General features: G+C 41.4%; 1 protein-coding gene and 1 long non-coding RNA gene across 4 annotated transcripts in view; one reads left to right on the forward strand and one right to left on the reverse strand.

Moving 5' to 3' along the window:
* LOC6536455 (zinc finger protein 704) overlaps positions 1–24,955 on the forward strand; it is a 124,817-nt gene that overhangs the window by 14,412 nt on the left and 85,450 nt on the right. The gene's annotated exons all lie outside the window — the stretch shown is intronic.
* On the reverse strand, positions 1,252–1,899 carry LOC120322007. Its single transcript, XR_005561751.1, has 2 exons — positions 1,821–1,899; positions 1,252–1,767 (listed from the first exon to the last, which is right to left on the reverse strand). It is a non-coding gene; the product is annotated as an uncharacterized LOC120322007 (long non-coding RNA).

A 24,955-nucleotide genomic window follows, 5' to 3' on the forward strand; every position in this document is an offset into this window, starting at 1 on the left:
CGACAACATCGCTGACAATGGCCAGACAAAAGAGGGAAGTCAATTAGAAAGATACAAAGCGAGGCACACAAAACTCTGACTGGGTTTCGGATTGGGGATGGTATGGTATTGCGATTGGAATTGGGATTGGGTTTGGGATTTCGATGAGCTCGCTGGAGTCTGGGGGCTGTGCATTCGTGTTTAAATTGCAGCCGGCAAACAGTAGCTGGAAATGTATCCACAAGTTCGCTTTGTTGACAGCCCACTCACTCGCTCGCTGGCTGACTGCCTGACTGGCTGGCAAAAACGAAAAACAAATCGAGGCGATTGTGTTGTGCTGTGTTGTGTTGTGGCTGGCATGCTATTGCTTCGAACTGAATCATGACCCAATAACCCAATTTTCCAAGCGCAAGCGGCAACCGCAATGACAACTGCAAGTGGCCATAGCAAAAGCAAAAGCAACAGCGGGCAATGCAAAGCAAAGCAAAAGCAACAAAATGTATCGCTGAGATACAAAATAAGCGCAATGGCAAGAAAAAAACTCGGATAGGCTTTGAGCTTTAAGCCGTTGGCATTGAGATGGCTTTAGGGGGGCGGGGATTTGCCACCGCCTGCGGAAGGTGAACGGGAATTTGCCGCTGCACTCGCACCCATTCCGTTTTCCTCAGTGCATCGGAAGACAAAGCGAAAAATGGTGAAACAAAAGCAACACGGAGGCAAAACAGCAATAAATGAGCTTATTTTTAGTTAACTTGCTCGATGCCTTTTGCCCGTTTCTGTTTTTGCAAAACAAATTTCGAGCGTTGCATAGTGTGTATACCTATACATATACGACTGTAAAGTCCATTAAAAACGTTTTAGAATTAACGATTATAAACCCATCTTGATATAAATTATCAATAAAGATTTATATGTGTATCTTTTGAATTGCTAGGAAACGAATACTGTTTGTCTTGGATGAAAATGCAAATAAATAGCACTATTTCTATAAACACAGCTGTCTAAACATTTGGACATTTTCTACAGCTCTCTTCTATTAGATGCCATTAATAAGGCCCCAAGTGATATTTTGGCACTAGCTTATAGTTTTGAGTCTACACCCAATAACAATTGCAAATCAAATGCAAGATTGCAAATATGTCAATCAGTCACTCAGCGGCACTTTGTCCATCAGGCCATCAAAATATTTATTAATAAAGCTGCTCGAATCGGAGAATTCAGAGCAATGACATGAAAACGGCAGAGAGTAAGGAAAACCAAAAGCAATGTTAATCTGTTTTCATACCTTTCATTTATGTTGTATAGGTTTAATTTGGGAAAGTTGTTCATTCAATTTGCATACGATTTCGTATGTCGCTGCTAATCCAGAGCATCAGTTCAAATGTGCAATTAAAATAGGCTTAATTTGTGTGGCAGTCCAATTAGCTAGCTATTTTCGAATGCTTGCATCCACAGATCAGCACAAAGCAGGCATCGCTCATACGCACCGTTGCCCAATATTTTTACAACGGCCATACAAATGGTAAATCGTAAATGGTAAATGGTAAATGGTAGCTTTACGTAAAACATACATAATTTGGTGGGCTCTTTTTTTGGGGAATTTATGACGTAGATAAATTTTAATGAGTGGCGGCACGCCTTGAATTTTAATGCACAGCCTTGGACAATCAAACAAAACTGTTGGCTTTGGTTTATATATATATTTCATCCACAATAGGAAAACATAAAGCCAAAGTTTGCCCCAACTCGAGATCGGTTCAACTAGCCCGTCCAGTCGCACACACATATCTACATATGTGTATATGAATAAACAAAAACAGATAAATATATATTTAGCTCACTTTGCATGCTGCCATCACGTGCTTTTGCCTGAGCTTGAGAATTATGTTTGAATTATGTTGATTTTATTTATTCCGAGAGCGCCAGCTTAGTTTTTTTTTTTTTTCATTTCATTTTCGAGCAGAAAACTCGATGCGAGTGACGTCCGATTTTACCTGAGTGGCAGGCCACTCACAGAAAACTTATTAAAAAACTTGAGAAAAAACTAACAAGGAAACATGTTTGTTGCGACATCAACGTTTTGAAAATCTGGGCATGTTGGTAAAATGTTAATTTGATATGAAAATACATATAACCTGAGATTGAAAGCGGCTGGCTTTTAGATTTAAGTATCTCGCGATTCTAATACCATTTTACATAGTTTCCGTTTTTCGTTTGGCTTCGTCGGAGCTTTTTTTCGGTTTTCGGTTTCGGTTTTTTTGTTTGTGGTGTGTAGGCGCTTATAAAACGAATTCAAGGTTGATTACCGACATCAGCACTCGTGTGGCTCCCTATCCCCCGATCTGCCCCGCCCCCTGCGTCCCCAGCGCCCCCAACGCCCACTGGGCACACACTATCACCTTTTGGTGAGTTGCTGATTGGGACGCCATACGAAATGTTCTCGCTGGAAATAAATAAGGGCCCATGTTCCATGCTCCAAGCTCCATGCTCCAAGCTACATACAGTTCTATTTTTTTCACTGCTTGTGGTTTATTTTATTATTTATTTATGTAGCTGGTTAGCCTGTTTTTTATCGCGGCCACTGTGCGTTTGTTAATTTCATAAATTAGGCTGCCATTGTGTGCGTGTGTGTGTATATAGTTGATTGGCATTATGCTAAAGGGCAGGGTTGGGGTTTTTGTGGTATATGGGTTTTAGTTCCAACAACTGCTGGCGAAAACGAACCAAAACTCATAATAAAAACCATGTGAAATAGTTTTTCCATTTGCGGTCCATGTTAACATTGTTGATTGTGTATGGTGTCATTCGGAAATATTCGGAAATATTCGGAAATATGTATCTCGTCTGCTTGATTTCAAATTCAATTTCAATTTATTTATCAATCGCTGCCCTCAACAAGTCTGTGAATACTTGTGTTTGGTTTTGCTCTTTATCAGTTTCGTGTAAGTTTTGTTAGTTTTTCCCCTTCGTTTTCATTGCTGTTCAAGGTGAATTGTATTAGACTGAATTTTGTGGAGTTCTCGTTTCTGTTTAGATAGCTGTAAATGGGCTGCGGAAACTTGGAAGTACTAACAATATATGGGGCAGATTTTCAGTCAAAGTTTTTTCTAACGCTCGTTGGTTTACATGGCAACCAAGAATTTCGTAAGACGAAAACATAAATATACAAATGAAAGAGCTATACATTTTTATTTTTAATCAAATGAGCAAATTCCATCGGAGATGGTCAAGAGTTGGCCTTAGTAAAATATTTACGCTGCGCAGATGGAAGTCAAAATAAATGTTTCATTCCCGTTTTCATTTTTACTTTCAGGTAAGCTTCCTTTGAGCCATGAAGTTTGACTTGCTGTTTATTTTGGCACTCGTAAAGGTAAACTCCCCCTCCCCACTTTTGAATCTTGAATCCCAATTGGGTACGACAGCGTTGCAGTCTCGGTCAAGAGTTGTTTTGAATGTGAAATAGGAAGAAAAAAGCAAAAAAGAAAAGGCACAAACACACTACTACCAAATAGTAAATAATGCAAACAACACGCGCAGCTTGTTCATATATAAAAGTTGTGCAACAAGCGCCCCGCGCTGTCTGCGCTATTTGCGTTCAACTGTCATGATAACAAAAATAAAACTATTAACTTTCAACGGGTAAAATTAACAACTATTGCCGGCATTCGTTTTTTGACGTAAGTGTAAGTGTGTAAAACCAAAAACAAAAAAATAACAACAAGTACCTGTCCGAACGAAACCAGAACAACAGCAACAGTATCACACAAGTTGCATTTTTAATTGTTTGTCATGTTTTTAGCTGGTTTTTTTCGCTGTTGCAACACGCTCGCCTGACTTTTCAGATTTCTGCTGCACAGGTGCACGGGTCTCAGAAGTCTGGCGATTGCATACATATCATTAGTCGATGGGTTGCGGTTATCATTATCAGTGGCACATAAATAAATGCTCAAGAAAATAAAACAAAATAGCGGCCAGATCGCACCCCCATAATATGGTATAATATGGTGCATGCAACCTTGGGGCAACAACGGACGGCAATGCAAAGCGAAGGCGAGCCAATGGCATAAATGGAACTGACATTGGCTATGCAAATGCATCTATGCATGCGAGAGGGTTGCTTCTGCAGTTCGCGATGAGTAAATTAGCTTGAAAACGTAAATAAATGTAAAAGGAAACAAAGTGGGAAAAGTATATTTTATTACATATACTGTTTTATGTTCAGATTCAGACATGTATTTGCAACTTGGGCTTCATCTGTAATTTTTTGTGCTAGAACCAATTTTAATTCGTAATAACTAACAAACTATTATTATACATAACTTATTCTTTAAATGTTTTGCTAGGACTTGAATATAACACTTATTACGCGTCAGACTGCCATCTTCTTCCTTTAACTTGGGACTTTTGAAATACCCTGTAATTATCCTGTAATCAACTAAATTAACAGCAACTAACTCCTGGATCCGCCCTTTTTTTTCGCATAGCATTTGCCGTTCAAACCGATTTTGGCACGTTTTTGCCCGAGTTTGCTGAAGCCGGTGTTTTGTTTTGCTGTTCGTTTTTGGCCAAGGATGATGAGCACGGTGACCTCCAACCGTCCAACCGTCCAACCGCCCAACCACCCAACCACCCACTCAACCACCCACTCACCCACCAAGAAATGAACTGAAATAGACTGAAATGGCGGAAGGCTTGCGGCTTGAGTGCATTTTTGCACACCCTGCTAATCCGCTCGACATTGTCAGCTGGAATTCCGCTTAATGTCATTTCGCAGTTGCCATTTCCAAATGGACACCTAATGGCACCTGCAAGGGTCCTATGCTTATAGTAGTTATGGGGCTGAACTTTAATCTAGCTTCCCCTAGCTGATTTATATTTTTTAATTTTTTACACGGTTTTACAGTTGCATAGAGTGGAGCTTCCCGCAATCATCGTTCATTTAGCTCGATCACCCCACACATTCGCATGTGAACGTGTGTGCCTAACCTTGCGCAAATATTGCAAATTGACCTTTACATAAATAAACGCTATACTGTTGTTGCAGTTGTTGTTGCAGTTGCAATCGCAGTTGCAGTTCGCTGTCGTCATATGTGGAAATTCGTGCGCCTTTATTGCACTGCGTTGCATTGTTTTTCGAGCATTGCCGCTCTTCGCAATTTAACGCTTTTAATTTTTAACGTACGTGAATTGTGAATTTGTATTGTTTGTGCCGCTCTCAGCTATTTTTGCCTGCATTTTTCATGAACAATTAGTCGGATTTATTTCCCCACCAGCTCGGCTGGAATTCAGCTCAAAATTCAAAACATCTCTGAAACGCATGGTTTTAATTTTATATTTGTTTAAGCAAAGTTTTATTTGACATGGATAACAGTTTTATCGAGTTTAGTGAATTAAATCTGGTGGTTAAATATAAATAGATATAACTATTAACAAAACTATCACGTTTATTTATAAGTTATTTGGAATTGGGAGATATTTTAGTTTCACCAATTTAATGAGCTGCATTCCCAGAAAGTCTTTAAAATGGAAATGCCAGTAACTTGAGTTCACAAGAAAAAGTCATCAATTTCTTATCGCTGTCGCGAATGCAAAAGCTTTTCCCAGTAACTGACAACTGGCATGTGAATCCATTGGAGATCTATTATTGAAGCTCTTGAAACTCTTGACACAAATCAATTAAACTAACTTTTTCAAATGCCCTAAAACTGGTTAACCCAGTTTGGAAATCGCGCTACCAAAATCAACTTAGCTCTTAACCCTGATGATGGAAATTTGTGTTCCGAGTGTTTTTGCAGTGAAGGAACAATCAACGAAAGTGACGTCAATTTTGATGGCGTTTTAATGGTTTCACTTGGCAATGGAAGTTATTGCTTCAAAGACAAAGAAAACCCAAAGTCATAAATGTCATAAATATAATTGGCCTTTAATTTGACAGCTGAAAAGTGTGTTAGTAAGGTAATTAGACTTAATATGTGCATCTAGCCGAGTTAACAAACTCGCCTTTGATTTTTTTTGGAGCCCATCAAAAGGACTCTTTTTTTTTGGGCCTGGACTTTCACCCATTATCCGATGGTCATCTTCGGCTGGCCAACGAGTTCATTTCTCCGTAAGTCTCCATCGAGTTTATTTACCCCGGCTCTTTGGGCAGTGAAGCGCCCATTTGTGAAGCTCGCATTTCGCTTTGCTATTTAACCGCTCTTTATGACAACATCAGGCAAGTAAGTCTGAGGGCTAAGTGAGCCCCCGCACCTGCTCCTTCCTTTTGGCCACTTTGCCACTTGGCCAGCTTGGCGAGCTTGTCAAGTGGATGTGGCAGTGGCAGTGGCAGTGGCAGGATTGCAGTTGCTTCCGTTGCAGCGCCGTTTGTGCCTTTGAAATAGTATTAAATTTCAGCTGAAAGAAGGCCTTTGTTTATCCCTAGTGCCTTTGTAGTGCCGTCAATCTCGAGGGGGGAATTTATATTAATTAGCCGAAGCCAAAGTGAGATACATTCCTTTTAATGCAGAAATCAGAGATCAGTAAAGTTAAGAACTACTTTTAACGTAGCTTTAGAAAATGGAAAGTTTCTTTATGGTGTTAGTATTTATTTAGCACGCTGCAATTAACATAAAAGCCAAGCCAACTACGATCCATAAATTATGTTGCCATTAAGTAAGCTGAAATAACTTGAAAGGTTTTTGCTCTTCTTCTTCGGCTGCTTCTTAACTTGTTTCTTATGCTAAAGCACCGAAAACAAAGAGCAAAAAAGCGAAAAAAACGAAAATAAAAACCGAAAATTGTGCAAAATGCATAATGTCTTTTAGCGTGTCGTTTACAAGCCATTTCCATTTTAATTTTAACTGCAATCGACAGCATAAAACAGTTGTTAAAAGCAGCAGCGGCAGCAACTTAGTTTAAAAACCGAATTGCGTGTAAAGTCAGTGCAAAAACTACAAAAACTACAAAAACAACAAAAGCCAAAAAGTATCTGGCAACAAAGTGCGCGAAATTTCAGCTTCAAGTTGTTACCCCATTCCAAGTTGCCTCTTTTTCTCACTTTTCTCTTTTCCTCTGCAACTTGTTTTATTGCATTGCATTTGCAGTTGGCCATTTCTATATTGCCCCAGGGGGTTTTCACTTTTCCTTTTTTCTTCTGTGTTTTCCATCCAAACCCAACCCTCGCTTCATCTGCTCAATCGCTTTGGCCATAATTATGAAACTTTTTGCATTTTAATTGGATTTTTATTGATCTTACGCACGTGATGGCCAGCCACACGGACATCCATACATAAACTTGGCTTCCGATTGCAATATGATCAACCAAGAAATCATCAAACAATGCAGTGTGGGCCTAAACTAACGGAAAACGCTGCCACAGCCACAGTCACAGCCACCAAATGGCCGAAAGACAATGGCCATTTGGCTGGAAAATCGAGGGAAATGCTGAAAACTGCTGTAAGTTGCTGAAATGCTAATGGGAAAACGTGAGCTTAGCTCTCGCTCATTATTTCAAATGAAATTTGCCTGCGTTTTTCGTAGTTTGGTCCGGAAAAGGAAGGGAAATGGCAACCATAATGGGCTTCTAGCACCAGGGAAAACTTAAAATTCTTTCTCTTTCCTTCAATAGGATTAATGTTTAACTAAACTGTAATAATGCAAATTATTATTTTGTTGCCCAGTATTAATGTACAATAGTATTATAGATTTATTTTCAATAGGCATCGGCCTGGTCGAAACAGTATCCTTTATTTCCCTGTCGACGCGATGGAAACGCAGTAGATAAATTTCATTTGCAGTGTGATAGCCGTATATGTACTCGCTCCATAAACGGAAACCCTGGCCAGCTGTGCGTGCACGTTGGCAGCCGTGGCAACCCTGGCAACCCTGGCTACCCTGGCTACCCTGCCCCGCCTTGCGCCATTGTTGCCACCAAATTGCAGCAGCAACAAGTTGGCGTGCGCACTTCTATATTTCCCAATGCGATAACTGCCGAGCGATATGTCAATCAATTGCCATGGCCCTCTATGGTTATATTGTGTATGGGTGGGCAATTAAACCAACACGCGGCCATCAATCAATTGGCAGTTAAGAAATTCATGGCTTTATGCGTTTGGCCCTTTTGTTTTACGCTCTGCTCTGCTTTTCTGCTTCGCTGCAATTATTTCATTAACACACTTATTTATTAGTAGCACTGTGAGAACCTTAATGCTGCAGCATTCTATAATTGAATTTCATGATTGCTTGATAAGTGGCGCCCAACGAATTATTAAAGCCAAAATTCCTGTTACCTTATTCATGGGGTTTATTGAGCTCTGGGCTGAAGGCATTAAATCAATGACTTCAGTGGAATATAATGGCTTGATATCAGATTTATAACCAAGGCATACACTCCCTGGACTTTAACGGTAAACTGTGAGTCAAAAGCAATTCCCGAATTTATAGCACCCAACCGGTTTATTTCTCTCGCTTTTCAGTGTTCTTATTTTTTCTCTTTATTTTCTGTTTCGGGATGACTCCGGATTCTGGGGCCAAAAGGGGGGAGCATATAGATATATACATATATACCGGCGATTCTGGCTGCCTTTGAAGGGCATCTGGCCCTTTTATTTTTTTCTTTTTGGTGGAGGGCTCCCTCGCAGAGTTTCGTAATTGAAGTGAAAACCGAGAATGCCAATGCAATGCCGAAATTCGAAAGTTATTACGCTTAATTTATGGGTCAAATGTGCACTCTCCGCTTTTCCCTTTTTTTTTTTTGGTTTTGTCTGCCTTTCTGCGTCACAGATTTGAAAGTGGAGATATATGTGCCCTGGCCGATACTTTTGACTTCTCGGAGGCCACGACCCTAATTTATGTGATTAGCGACTGCGTACCGCTTGCCAGATAAGACACCCAAAAAAAAAATGATTCATTCAAGTCCGGACTTTGGGAACGAAGTGGCAAGCAAGTGGGTCAGAGGATTGGTCGAATCGCAAAGCAAACAGAGTCGACACGAAAACGATAAACAATGCTGTTGCTGTTGCTGTTTCTGTTTCTGTTGCCGTTGTCATTTGGCAGGCGTTTCGAATTACCTCAAACAGCTCCTTTTACAGGCAACACTCTGCGGCACAGCCACTGAAAAAAGCAAAAACTAAAAAGCACAAAGCAGAAAGCACACAGCAACAGCAGAGCAGCAAAAGCAAAAGCAGTATGGCAGTATGCAAAAATCGAAAAGGCAAGGCGATGTCTAAATTTCCAAATACGCAAAAATGCTAAAATGGCACACCAACTTTTGGTGTCTCTGTGCTGAATTTTTAGTTTTCTACGCATTTTCGCAGCTCAGCTCAGCTCTTTCCTTTTGTTTTTTATTTGAATAATTGAAGGTGAGGCGGAACGCACGGAAAATGGATTTGCAATTGGAATTTCAAATTCGGTTTAGCGCGAAAAATGGCAAAAGCATCAGGATGTTGGCTGGGAATCATTTCGTATGCACTTCACATCGTTACACCCCCTACAAAATGCTGGTTCCTCAGCTCTTTTTTTTTCGTTGGTCTTGTATTTGACAACTTGTCCCTACACACTCACATGTCTCGTTAAGTGGAAACCCCAAAAAGGTAGTGCAATATTTGTGGCGACACCATCACCACTGCTGCAACAATCTGTGGCTTCCGTAATTAAGTTACCATTTGCCTGGCAGGACTGTCGGAATGTTATTATTATTTGATCTGGCTCTGGTTTGGGGCGCTTTCGACTCGTATTTATATTTCTCAGTGGCTGTGGTTAATTTAAATGCAATTGTCAGCAGCAGAAGATGCAATTTAATTAAGCTGTCAGGGGCTTATTGTTGCGGTCAGCAGGAAGTTCAGTTGATTCAAGGGCCCTCGGACCTACCAACCTGCCAACCGACCAACCTACAGCATGATAATACCTTTGGGACGTTATAAAATGAAAACAAGAGAGAACGCTATAGTCGAGTTCCCCGACTATCTGATACCCGTTACTCAGCTAGTGTAAGTGCGAAGGACAGTTTTTGGCGGTTTGTGGGCGTTAGAAAAGTTTTTTGGCAAATAGATAGAAATTTACAAGACTAATACAAAAATGAAAAAATATCAAAACATTTTTCAAAAGTGTGGGCGTGGTAGCTTTGGGCGGTTTGTGGGCGTTAGAGTGGGCGTGGCAAAAAGTTTTTTTGCAAATCGATAGAAATTTTCAAGACCAATACAAAAATGAAGAAATATTAAAACATTTTTCAAAAGTGTGGGCGTGACAGTTTTGGGCGGTTTGTGGGCGTTAGAGTGGGCGTGGCAAAAAGTTTTTTTGCAAATCGATAGAAATTTACAAGACCAATACAAAAATGAAAAAATATTAAAACATTTTTCAAAAGTGTGGGCGTCGCTGTTTTGGGCGGTTTGTGGGCGTTAGAGTGGGCGTGGCATCATGGTTCGACAAACTTGCGCTGCGTCTATGTCCCTGGAGTCTGTATACTTAATCTCAACTTTCTAGCTTTTGTAGTTCCTGAGATCTCGACGTTCATACGGACAGACAGACGGACAGACGGACAGACGGACAGACGGACGGACAGACGGACATGGCCAAATCGACTCGGCTATTGATCCTGATCAAGAATATATATACTTTATATGGTCGGAAACGCTTCCTTCTGCCTGTTACATACTTTTCAACGAATCTAGTATACCCTTTTACTCTACGAGTAACGGGTATAAATATCAGCACATTTAAATAGGTTTGTTTAACAGTGAAGCGACATATATGAAATTAACGTTGCACGATTGAGAAAACATTTGGGTTTTTTGCTGTTAACTGACCCACTTAAGTGGACATCCCACATTATTGGCAAATGGGTCCATTGAACCGGGGGATCTGCAAAAGAGCCCGTGGCCACTCAATTTGAGGTGAGATTGCCAGGTGACTAATGCCTCGACTAACCGAGCTAACCAAGATCTATCAATCCACTGGTGGTGGTCTTATCTGATCCCGCATAAACAAAGCAAGAAACACACAACAAATTGGCCAAACCCGCTGGCCAGCCAGTTATGACCATTTAGGCCCAATCTGCGAGCGAATCGCAAATCGCAAATCGCGCTCCATAAATATTGAGCTCATATTGCGGGCGACGGCGGCAGATTGATGAGGCAAATTGATTTGCGGCGCTGCATCTCTCAATCTATTGCAAAATTGAGTGCACTCTGCCGCCGTGCTGGGTGAGAATTGATTGAGCCACTCGGTCTGGGGGCATGACATAATTAAGCTCATTCCCCCCACCACCAGCAACACCACCATCACTCCAAAAATATTCGCAAGAAGATTTTGGCCATTGATTTATGACCGTGCTCTTTGCGGGGCTGGCTGGTTGGCTTGTTGGCTGGTTGGCTTGGCACTCAGGGAGATTGAAACATATTTGCGTTTGCAGCTTCTTTGTTTGGCCAACGCATTGCCAACGCATTCGCCGTCAAAGCGAAACTCCGGGCATAAATCAGTTGGCCAGCTACCGGGCTTTCGGCGATTCGGCTCCTTGGGCCCTCGATACTGGGATCCCGGCAACCGGTCTGCGGTTTACCCTTCCACGCCCCAAATCCTCATAACCAAACCCATTTCCACTTCCACTGCCATTCAGATATGCCTTCGAAATGCCGCACAAGGGGCTGACTGACTGGCTGACCAGCTGGACAGCATCCAGTTTTTGACATCGAAGTTGGGCACCAAGCAACGGGCGACTTAAGCGAGGAACAACAATCCACACACGACAACAAAGGACGAGGAGGAGGATCCCCAACTCTAACGGGAAAGGGGAGTGGAGTAGTCCACCTTACGGTCATTAAATTGCAAAAACATAAACTTCTCCACAAGCTGCAGATATGCAAAGTTAGCGACGAAATTCTATTACTTTTTATTTGCACATTTATTGGATATTACTTTCAAAGGAACAAAAATGTAAGCACTACTTATTACGAAAAAGATGGAAAAGAACTTAACAACTTGCCAGTTTTAATTTAAAGTATTCTGTTGTAAAAATAAGTGCATACCATTTAAAGTTGATGATAATTATCTGCGTGATTTCGTTACGAGAACTCGTAAAATGACAGACAAACCCAAAGAATTATATCTTTCACTACACAGCGCAGTCGTATGTAAAATATCAGCATGCATGTGTCAGCTTTCTGCACTTTTAAATCCTTTAAAGCTGATCTGTTTTTAAGCTCTTCTCGGTGAAAATTGAAAGTATCGCACGTTTGGCAGTTTGCTGGGAAGTTACGTGACTGATAATGGCTGTAAAATACACTTTATTTCAATAAAACTGACACGTTTTGCACAAAAGCCATGGCGCAGAAAGCGGGAAACATGAAAACGTCATATGATAATGTATGTAGTGACGCAAAAGAAGATTACTAATCGGAAAACCACTAAACCGAACAATTATATTTGAACATTACAACCAGTTGGAGCATAAAATTCAGCTGCCCTACTATTGCACTTTTCCAAGTCAAAATTAATAACTGCTGACATTTAGAAGCCATAGTTAAAGTTGACATTTGAATGTATTAGTCTGCGTTGTTAACTTCGAACAACATTGTTCTCTTTTGTAAAGTGCAAAATTAATTATTACGACCTGCGGAAAGCGGCTTAAAGCACTGCCACTGCGCTGCCACGCCCCCTTTGGCCAACCCCGCGTGCCGCCTTTTCTCGGCCAACTTGTTGCGTCGGGCCATAACCAGCCACAAGGCAACCACTCAAATCAAGCGGCCACAGTGTTTTTTAATTAATTGCCATCATAATCATGCAGCTACCACCGAATGTGGGAGGAGATGGCTATAAGTTTGTGGCCGCGGCTTCGATTTTTGCCGCCACTGTGCGCGCACTTTTCATTCAATTAAGAAGTATTTTTCGTATGCAAACATGAAGATAATTAAAAATGTCAAGAGTTGTTGAAGGGGGGGAAAACAACACAGAAATCCGTTGCGTGTTTAATCATCGGAACCAGCACGCCAATGTATGTGTAACTTTCGGGCAGTGTACAAGAAAAAAACCGAAAGGCAAATGCAAAGTTTGGAGTTGGAAAATTTGAATATAATTGTAGCCGGCAATGGTTTCATGGCCAAACAAGAGTTCGGTGCAGTTTTTTGCGCTGTTGCCACATTAATTTGCATAATAACGAATCATAAATTGCATAGCCAGCTATGCAGTGTTTCCATTTTATTTTTTTCACTTTTGCACATACAATGTTACCAAATATTGCGTATTAAAATAAGTTGGTTTTTTCTTCTACTTTCAGGTAAGCGAGCAGTAGCCAAAACTGGGATTTGGGTCACATCCGCGGGACTTTGGATCATTGATCGGTTGGTGGAAACCATAAAAGTTAACGAATGCATAAATGCAATTGCATAATGCCGCGCGCACCGAGCAAATAATCATAATCATTACGCATACGCAATGGTGTCACTTTACTGCTCAACATTTCAATTTCTCACATATTTTACAGCCATAAATTTAATGCGATTTTGCTGCACACAATTTGCGTGACTTTTGTCAATAACTTGCTCTCATATCTCGCCCTGTCTCATTATGAGAAAGTGTGTGTGTGTATTTGTATATAAGTATGTGTATATGCGTGTGATAGGGCATTGGGTTCAAAGTGTCGCACATGGATTTGCGCACATTTCATGTGCTTGCATTCCCATTTGCCGTATTTTTATGTTAATTTATTTGAATTGGGAAAAAGTCGACACAAAAGTTTCCGAAACGGGAATTTTCTTCCTGCTTTTCTGCCACACACATTTACACATTTACACATTTCCACCACGCAAACCGCAGCGCCACTCTTAATGACATGAAACACCACCCCGCACACCTGTCTCCGTGCCTCAACTCGCCACCCATACCCTCTAACCTGCAACGCGTAACCTGCACCCTCCCCCCCGGAAAAGGGGCACACCCTTTTGTCCACATGCCACCTCATCCAGAACGGCAGCAGCGGCAGCGGCGGCAACAAACATCATAATTCAGTCACATTTATTGTGCGGCCAACTTCCGGTCGGTGGACTTGTGCTGGCATTTCGAATGCATTCGCCTCCAAGACTAGACATAGAATCTCAGATATCTAATATATCAAAACAGTATTATGTATAAAAGCCAAAATACAAAGATGGCATACAAGTCTGTAACATTTGCCATGGCTGGGTTGTAAAGGCATTAAACGTTGTGCATATCAATATTCATTGGTAGATTTTGTGCAATTCCCTCAAAGCCTTTTGTAACACGAATTTACACAGCTTTGCAGCATTCATATTGCGGTTTTTACTTGCCGTTTGGTGGCTTAAAGCATTTTCCTGGAAAAGTTTCGCTCTTCGATTTAAATGATTTTTAATATGCCGCCAATAACCGAGTGCAGTTGAGCATAATTGGATGTTGGCAGCCCGGGTCAGCAAATCCAAACGATTTTTCACAGCCGCTGGCCAACTGACTGATTGCAGTGCAAAAGAGACAGAGAGAAAGAGAGAGACAGAGAGAACAACGCAAAAGGAAAAGCATTTAAAGCATTTTCACAATTCCATGCATTTTCCCCCGAACCCAAAGCCGAACCACTTGCGTTTGGATCGTAATCAAATCATTTTGAGCGAACCAACTTCCGCATACAAAAGCGAACGAACTTGAAACATCCAATTTTTTTTTCGACTTTCACTTGGGAATGGCGGGAAAAATAAGCCGAATGACTGAATGCTTGTTTGTGGTTGTTGTATGCCTGTGTAGTACCCGCAAATGAGGCTCCACTGTGGTCTCTAGGGCCTTCGGCATCCGATGCGCTGTCAGGTTAAATTAAGCCAAACAATTTTGACGCGAACACAATTAAGCGTCTTAAGACTATCAGCAGCAGTCCAACAAAAAATGAAAGTCGCAAGTTCACTTTCGGTTTTTCATTTGTTGTGCAATTGTGCCGGCGCCACGAGGCCAACGGCAAAGCCAACAAAAAAAAAAAAACAACCAAAAATATGCGGTAATCGCAAATGCTGCGGCAAAAAAACATACAAAAATAAAAAATTTTCTGGTGGAGCGGGGGCGCCATCGCATAATTCAATCAAAACAGTGAACAACCGTAGCCGTAGCCAGTAAAAGTAAAAAAGTTGCAAATTCGCTGTGATGGAGTACGACAATAAGCCAGCCCATTCACTTGAGCGGCCAAGAAGTTATCGCAAAGTGCATATCAAGCATACGCCGCGTTGTCACTGAGATTGTAGCTATTTTTAGCCCTCGCACATAACCCACATGCCGCGCTGCATGTGGCCGTGCCGCATTTTCCACACACACACACTCATCTACACACTTCGTCTACAGATTTTCCAGCATAAGTTTATTAATTTGGGCCGCCAACTGGTTTGCTTGGCAGATCGACGTATCGAACTGGCCGAAAACCGTAATTCATTTGTAACGTGCAACTTGTTTTTTTTTGTGAGCTTTTTGTTTTGTTTTTAATCTTTCTGGGGTGAAAACCAGTTTGCAGCTAGGCCAAAAGGCCCAAAAGCCTCGATTGCCACCGATGAGGAGGAGGGAGATCTACGAGCTGCGATAAAATGTTAAATGCTACACATATTGATTTCGCCCAGCGTTTTCGCTGTGGCATTTTCAAAATAGAAAAATAAATTATGTAGAGTAGCGCGTATGTAAATTGCCTCAAATGCACAATCGAATTGAGTGCTGACCGGCATTTGTCTCATCCGGCGATATTTTGGTGATATTTGGGGTATATGCTATAAATTTCAAATTTAAATAACAAATTTCAATGGCCCCGTTTCACTTTCCGCGGCGTTGCGAAGTCGATTAATTTTTCTTCGATGTCGATAACCTTAAGATAATGCATTTTTTGACAATGCCTAAATGGGATGCTTAAATATATACTTAGGCTTTTCAGCTACATTTATAAAACGCCAGCAGGTGTTTATGAAATAATAAACTGTTTATTAATAGCAAAACCTTTTTGGCAAAGGTATGAGTAAACAAAAGGTTGAATGACTCTCTGTGACTCCGAATGTATGGCTGATAATAGCATTTTAATGCCTTATTGTTACTAGATTATTGAAGTGCTTAGTAATTCCGAGTTAATTTATACTACTGTGTGCGTGTGCTCGAATTGAAATGCGTATCTGGCAATTGAATCAACGGCCAGCCAGCGCCGAACCAATGGGTATTAAATGAAATCATGCGTTAATTTCCCCAACTTAATTACATGTCGAACAATCTCTGGCCATGCAGCTCCAATTTGCATACCTGTTTCATATGGTTTACACCTGCAAGCGAAACAAAGTGTTGATCGCAATTTCATTAACTTTGATGTTTACACGCTGGCTTCAAAACACAAAAAAATGCAAAAATATTCTACTTTATTGGCCTGTGAACATGACAAGCGTAATACAATTTCAGTTTTCATTAGTTCATTTGCAAGCCCAACCAATATTTACAATTTTCTTGCGGAAATTGAAAACTCGGCTTGCATGTGGAAAGTGGAATGACCCCACCATCCCGCACCTTCGATTGCAGCCGAATGCAGTAAATTACTTTGTGGTCAGGACTAAGGCCCCCAAATTAACTTAAGCCAACCCCAGTCAGCCCCAGTCATCGTTGCATAATCCCTCAGATTTTGGGCCATCATAATAATTGGGCTGCCCACGTGTGTGAGACTGTGAGTGTGTGAGTGTGTGTTAAAGTTGAATTTAATTCAATTTTATTCAAATTGCTGTCGGAAAATTGCCGAGACCGGAGCAACAGGGCCAGCATACAACATACAAACACGGTCGCTGAAAAATCATATTTTTATGCTCGCACCGTGTTCGAAGCCAGCAGCAGCAGCAGCAGGCGCAGTGTAATTTCATTCCATAAATTTCCACTTAATTAGCGGTCAGCCGGGGTTATCCCCTTGCCACACACACACACCTACCCCCTTTCCCCCCTCTCGACACCGCCACTACAATCACCATCACCTGACCGTCATGGTCAGCAATTTATGCTTAAATTTCCGCTGCACATTTTTCAAGGCGATTGCGTACACGCTTTTCAACTTCCACTTAACCTATCCCGTAATTTATGCTAATTTACGCAATTTTCCTTACATATCCGAAAGGCTGAGCCGCACTTCTCTGACTCAGCCCATGTGGGCGTGGTCGTTGATGGCGTGACGTGTCGCACATATAGCTCACAATATATATAACCATATATATATCCAGCAGATTATTCGCACTGCAACAGGGTAACCGAAATTGTCATGCAAAGTGGGCGAATTATGGGGTGGTGGCAAAACCACAAGGGTAACATTTGCTCAATGAAAAAAAGGTACTTTTGCAACTGGATTTCGCATCAGTGGTCTTTGAATAAAAGTTTATTAAAAAGCGCATGTGTTGTAGCAAGTTAAATATTTATAGTTACACAGGCTCATATATTCAGTTTTAGATGTTATTATGCTGCATATTTATTTTGTAAAAATGTTGTAAATTCATCTATACGAAAAATGAACTTCAGTTTAGTCGTATATTTTGTGTGTGGCGAAGAAAAACAAAAAAAAACTCTGAAAAGGAAAAATGCGACGAGGCCAAAGTGGAATCAAATGAGTTGGACAGGCGTCTCGGAAAATTTATTTCACGCACCTTGGACTACTTTGAGGCGTTGTCATCGGTCAGCGGGCCAAACAAGTTTCCCAGCCAACACACACACACACTTATACATATACTAATACACATATGAGTATGAAACTATCGGTGTGCATAGACAAACGCACAACTTACGCACTTGCCAAGTCTCGAGACGCCGACACCTACAACAAATTGAACAACTACCACATACAACAACCATAAAAACCATTGGCCACGATGTCAACAGCAATCGAAGCCGGCCGGCCAAGATATATATATAAAGATATATGTATATACACATAATGAAAAATAAATGCATTAAAAATCGAAAATCTCAACCCGTTCAAAGTGGCACAAGCAACGGTACACACACTCAAACACACTCGAACACACTCGCACACACTCTTGCAACACGACAACTTTTCTATCACTCGCACTTAATTCATTTTGATTTCAGTGCAAAGTGGAAATTTATTTGCATAAATTAAAATACAGAAAAAAAGTAAGTGGGGAAAATATAAGAAAATATATGTATGCACATGTGTATGTGTTCTCCACATGCAACTATGTAAGTCCCCTGCCCCTTCCCCCGCCCCTTTCCCCTTCCCCCATCCGATCACAAACCCCCTATTATCTCTGTGTAGTGGGTATATTCGTATTCATGACAAGTTGCCGGTCGGTCGCTTTGGGCCCGTTATGTTGCCAGTTGCCAGTTGCCAGTTGCCTGTTGCTGTTGCTGCTGCTGCCACACCAGATAGACAGAGATGGGGAGCGGCCAGAGGGAGACGGAGCATCGCTGTCTCGGGGCTGTTGCATAAATAGAAAATTTATTTATTGATTACGCCGTCTGAATTCCTATATAAACATTTTATAGTCCGCCGCGTGCTTTAAGCACCAAATTCTCTTTTGCGGAGCTTTCGTTTTGAGTGTCAGTGATTTTTTACTTTAAAGGTGGCCATTATGTTTCATTAGGCGCAATTTGGGTTAAGGGGCTGCACTGGGAAAAAAGAAGCCCATAACTAATTATTCATTTCAAGACATAGTATGCCATAGAACTATTTCAAATTTTTTATAGCCCGACAATTGCATCAGTGCCATTAATCTTTAAGTCTTTCGGTCTCCATTTTTCTGCTCCATTTTGCGGCTTAGGAACCCCGAAAAAATTCAGCTTGTTTGATCAATGACATTGCAATCGCTCACTGCGAATTAGCCACTTCAGTTTGCACTTCCTCGAAGCTTCGGCCTTGAGCAATTCGAATAGGAAGCCACAATGCAGTGGTGGCAATAAAAAATAAAAGACGCTGTGAAAACGACACGGAAAACGATGAAGAGGAATTGCTAACGCAAACAGCATTTTGCACATTGTTAGCAAGCTGCAACAAAAAAAAAAAGTAAGAAAAAAAGAGAAGAGGAGGCATGCAACTAATCATTAGAAGCTTGTTTTCCAATTTGTTGCTGCCTGAGCTGCTATTGTTGCGGGGTTTCAATGTCAATTTGAATTAATTAGTAGAGAAACCGACATGAAAGAGGCAGACAAATGATTGAACGCACACACTCCTCAGTGTCTCAGTATCTCAGTATCTTTGTATCTCTGTAGCTGTATCTGAATCCGAATCTAAACAAAACAAAAAAAGATGCAACGCATCCGAGCGTAACAAATCCGCAGAGACGGCGGTGGCGGTGGCGGTGGTAATGGAAATTATCATTCAACAAACGATATCAACAAATAATAGGAGCCAAAGCAACATAGCAAAAACATTATCGCCAGCATCAACACCACCAACAGTTTCAGTTGCATTTTTAATGATTTCCATAGAAGCGCAAATGGCAAAAGCTGAATTCGTTTGGGCATACATAAAGGCGTACACAGATGCAGATACGTACATTCGAGATACAACTTGCACATGCTGTCGACCACGCCTACTTTTAAAAAAAACCACCCCAACCCACCGCCCACCGCCCACATAAGCGGATTGCATGTGAACAATGTGTAAATAGTTTTAGCGGCGAGCAAAAAATATCATCATCATGTAAGAGATATCAATTTGTTAGCACCCGGCAGCAGATGCAGCTACATTCAGCATTCAGCATTCAGCATACAATATTCAACATTCAACATCAACATCTCACTCTCCATTCCGTTTGAGCAGTGAATATTACAACGTTTAGCAGGCCCTGGTTCAGTCATGAAGTTTTGATTATGGCATCTTAATCAGACGGAAGAAGAAACACTCGTGGAATGCATGGCTACTTGATAAACGCCATTCCAATGAGAACTCAAATTACAGCAATTATCACGAGCATTTTCATTCTCGAGAGAAAATGTAATTGAGTCCAACACAAGCTCAAATATTGTTGCTTAAAATATTATGATAATTAGTTTTAGAGATTTTACTATCAGGTTAAGCAAATGATTTCAGATTACAACAGTTTCGATAATAATAAGCCACTTATATCTAGTTTTATGAATATTTCAAGTATATGTATATCTAATGCGTTTTCCTCTTTCTTTGCAGGTATGTTTTGATGGCAATGCAAGTTGGCAGCATAGAACGGTAAATGAAACGAGAACAGACATTTTCAGCTGGGTGATCTACCTATCAACTGGGCTTATAATTCCAATGCTCGCTTCAAAACGAATCCAGGGACGTCGTTTCATTCTCATATTCAGGTATTCAGGTATCTAAGCAACAATAATTGCCAGTTGAGTCGAGTCGGATCGAGTGGAGTGGAGCTGTAAGCTTCTTTTCCCCATGAGCAACTGCACGTTGCACGTTGCAAGATGCAAGATGCAGGTTGCAACTGCTCGGAGTGGCAACAAAATGATTTACAAAAGATAACAGAAATTGCTCGCCGCTGCTCGTATGTTGGCCTACAAAATTCGAGAGAAAAGCAAAATAAGAAGAAAATAAAAATGATGGTTAATGTTTGTGGTTCCCGTTTCCCCGTTCCCCCCTCCCTTCTTTTTTCTATTTATTTTGTTCCTCTTTTTATTTTTCAGTTCGCAGCTAATGGTTCGGTGCATTGTTTTTGTGGTTGGCAAGTTGCAACAGCCCCACCTTCGTGCCACCGATGCACTTTAAAATGATTTTCCAAAGCCTTTTCCAAAGCCTTGCCACAACAGCCCCAAGAAAGCAGCTCAGAACCAATAGCGAAGCGTTAAAAATTCAACTTGAAATTACTTGTGATGCTTTTCCTTACTTCTTCACTTCATTCTTGTTATTTGTTATTTTGCTATTTTTGCTATTTGGCCATTTGATGATGCTCGTAAGTCTTGGCACATTACTTAGCCAAAGTCGGAGTGCGGAAAATGGCCAAAGAAATTCCCTCAAACGTGAGAATGGTGGCGAAATAATTGAGAACGATTTTGTGTGGCATTAGCCTGGCCAAAAGGAAATTGATTTCCAATACCAGAAACAAAAGTTTTTTATCTGACAAACGGGAAAGCATTTCTCCAAAGTCCACCGAAACTTGTTGAATGAAGATGTATGTTTGTGCCTGCGTTTGGCAATGATTTTTACTTGTTCATTTCTGTGTTTTTGTTTCTGTGTTTTCGACCAATCCCTATTTCTTTTACAAGCCAAGTTGGCAGAGGTTAAACGCTGCGTTAGCCGGCAAACAACATGATGCCTGATCATCAACATTAAAGCCAAGTGCCTGGCCCATGGCTCTTTGCTTTTGGCCCCCTTTCTTGCCCCTTTTGATAAATGCAGCTAACCTATATTTTAGCTCTCCGCATGGCTAAAATGGCGTTGTGAAAAACATTATTAACCGATTTTTATTGCATTCTACTTTGGCTGCGGCTGCGGCTGCGACTTCAGCTTTTCCAAAGGCATTTGGAGGCGGTTAACTGGCCATTAAGGGGCGTTCCTAATGTATCTCGATGCCAAGATGGAGCGACCTGCCTTCGGCCGAGCAGAAGGAGGAGGAGGTCTTTTGGTTTCTAGTCTTCGGTCTTTGGCGCGGTGCTCACTATTCGGTCTTGGCCAGGCCGAAACGCATCGAACTCCATCTTCATTTCCAGCATCAGGTCCGTGGAGTTTGCTCCATGGACTGTGCAGTCGAGAGGAGTTTGGTAAAACATTTTAGTGCCATTTCAGCTGGCAGTTCTCGCTGCCGGCTACATGCGAATTTTCCTCGGCTTGGCATTTGGCCGCTTGTCTTTGGTGGGTTGAGCCCGACTCGTAAAATCATAAAACAAATTAATTGGCACTGCCGTGTGCAGAGTATGTGTTTTACTCGTACCAAACAAACCAAGCCAACTTACCAACCAGCCAACCAGCTAACCAACCAGGCCAGCCTTTGTCCTTGCCATTTTCCGCGCTTTTCAGTTTTTCCATGGTGCGGTTTCCGCTTAGCTAATTTGCAATGCAGTTTGCTCTTTTCGTTGTTTTGAGTTTCTGTCTATTTAGTTTATATTTTTTTTGTTTTTTTGATTTTTTGCTCGATTTTTAAGGCCACTTTTGAATGCAACTCGTCGATTGCTGAATCGGTTTTGTGTGTCGCACTTTTGGTTTCTGGTTTATTTAATGACTTTTTGCAATTGTTTTCGTGAGCGGATTTTCAAAATTGGTTTCACTGAGTACTTGGCTCCGGCTTTTAGTTCACTTTGCCTTTGGCTTTGCTTTGGTTTGGTTTCGTTTTTTTGCTATTTGTGCTTTTTGCATTTTGCCTTTTTGCAGCTCAAGGTTAAGTGGCATTCGATTCGATTCGCTATTGCAAGAAATAAAAGCTGCTGCGCCCCTTACCGCTGCCATTTTATGGTACAATTTCATTGAGCGGCTAATAAGTGCCGCTGCCGATTGTTTATGAGCGTTAAATGTGGGTTGTGCGGCCCCGAAATGTCGAGCGCAGAATTGCCTCTGTCTCTGTCTCTGTTTCTGTTTCTGTCTCTGGCACACGGGGCGTATGCGCAATGCGCTGCGGAGTGCGAATCATTAGAAGTTGACTAGCTGGCTGGCTGGCTGAGTGGCTCATTGGCTTCAGTATTGGCCAACCAACCGAGCCCTGCATGGCACTTGATCGATGGCTCCAAAGCCATAAGCCATCATTAGCCATGTGGCAATTTATATGCTGGCTTTACTTCGATCTCATGATCTCGCGATCCGTTGTTTGTCTTGCGAAAAGTTCACAGATTAATCGCACTCATTGATCAACATTCGAGTGGAGCGATTGCTGCAGATCTTCGCTGCTGCTATAGATTTTTAAAATGATTTTGTAACAAAGCATCTACAGCCATCAAATTTGTTATCTTCCGTTGACTTATCGTGATCTCTGCCAGCGGATAATCACTCCTCATTTCCCATTGTTAATCAATGCCTCCCACTCTCCAGCAAAAGCAATTTGCAGTGCAGTTGGCTGTTTAACAGCACGGAGAAGAACTCGCAAATGTATCGATAAAGTGATATAACAATACAATCACTTTTGAAACAGTAAATAGACGCCTTGAAAAAGTAGTTTCTTATAACCCAGTTTTATTCATTTTGAAGGTGATTAATGATGACATAAAAAAGTAATATTGTTTTGCACCTTATAAGCGTTTATGTATGCATAAATTAAAAGTATTTCGATTAGGAAGACTATCCCTCTCATTTGTCTTTCGGGTTTATATTCAAACCACTTGCTCATTAATTACATGAGGGGCAATAATTGCACAGTGGAAATCCCCGTTTCTCTCAGTGCATCAATTGCATTGGCAATGCCTTTGCCTGTGCCTTTGCCATTGGCATTGGCTTCACTTCGACATCCCATCTGAAGCCGGCTCTCGAGCAATTTACGCATTTCATTTGATTTCAGGCATTGCAACGTTGTCGTTGGCGTTGTTTCTGTTTCTGTTTCTGCAGTTGGTGGTGTTGTTTGTGTTGCTGTTGCTGTTGCCATTGTTGTTGATGGCGACCTTCCTTGTTACCAATGTGCCATGGCGAAATTAACGGCAATTAACTTGATTCGCTTTTGTTTCCATTTGTCCCTTCCCCTCCACCAGCCAGCAATGGCAATGCATTTTTCTTGCTGTCTCCTTGCCATTTTTCCCTGCTTATAACCATGTTTTGCTTTTTGCAAGGCAACGTGCGGCATGAGGTAATAACTTACGAAATTGACAAGTGAATCATTCAGAGGGGTTGGCGATGGAGATGGCGATGGCGACTAAGCAGAAAATTAACAAGTAATTAGAAGTTCCACTGGAAGACAACAACAACGGCAGCAGCCTCATCGGCGTCATCTTTATTGTTTCAGTTAACTCGACTTTTGCTGGGGGCGTGAGTGGTTGAGGAAGTGTCGCTACTTGCTGTTTGTTTTTTATGTCTTTGTTTTGCGAGGCATTGATTAATGAGCTGCGTGGCTTCGGCTGCCCGGTGGCATTGACTTTGATGTGGCAACAGTATGTGGATGTGTATAATGCAGCTCGATATCGCACACACACCTCATACCTCGTACCTCATACCTCTTAGCTGTTAACTCTTTACCAGTTTGCATGTTTTTCGCGATCGACAAGCGACTGATTAGCCTCGAACACGCCGAGGATAGCAATACCATATTACCACAAATATGGCAGCCAGCTGCTTGTCGACCATATCGACCATATCGACGATATCACGATGTGGCAAACACACTATTGCCCATGCAGTGAACGCAACAAGGAAATGGCTATATATTTTCTCAGATCAGTGAAGTCAGATCTTTGTTCTAATAGTGATCTTCGGGTGATCTTCAGTTCACCTGCGGCCTGCAATTACCTCGATGATCAGCGTAGCTGATCCTAAACTCCGTTAGCTGATTCATGAAACGATGTTGGCCATTAGCTTATCTCTCTGCTGGCTTGGATCGAAATAATCACAGTTAGTGTAGTGACTTAGGGTGTAATATATGGGTAAGCCGATTAAGAAAATGTTTACTATTTCTTTCCATTTTGTTAAGGCGGCCATGCTAAAAGATTTACGTACTTAATGTGTGATTAATTGCCAGTTATATCTGTTTGCTTTAGAAATCGCCAACGCTGTTTCCCAAGTCAACGTCCCCGCATCGCATCCCAAATCCATCACTTTTAATTCCAGTCACTTAATAAATATTTAACAGAGTTAACCTTATTTGGGCAGAGGCATTTAAAAGCGAGTGCCAGCACACAAATTGTTTGTGACTAATTTACACAGCGAAAGGTCATTGTTTCCACTTCAATTAGCCTTTTACTCGGCGGCTAAAACAGAAGCGGCTGCATTTCGCCTGTTTTCGTTGTGGTTTATTACCAAATTGACCAAATTGGAGTGCGTTAATGTCTGTGTCTGGCCAAGTTGATGACTCGCCGCTCGGACAACTCCAACTCAAACTCCGGCTCAAACTCAAACCCGAACCGACACTCAGCGGAGTCAACGAAATCGGCCGTCTTATGACAA

This window comes from Drosophila yakuba, chromosome 3R (genome assembly GCF_016746365.2).
Source record: "Drosophila yakuba strain Tai18E2 chromosome 3R, Prin_Dyak_Tai18E2_2.1, whole genome shotgun sequence".
Taxonomy (NCBI): Eukaryota; Metazoa; Arthropoda; class Insecta; order Diptera; family Drosophilidae; genus Drosophila; species Drosophila yakuba.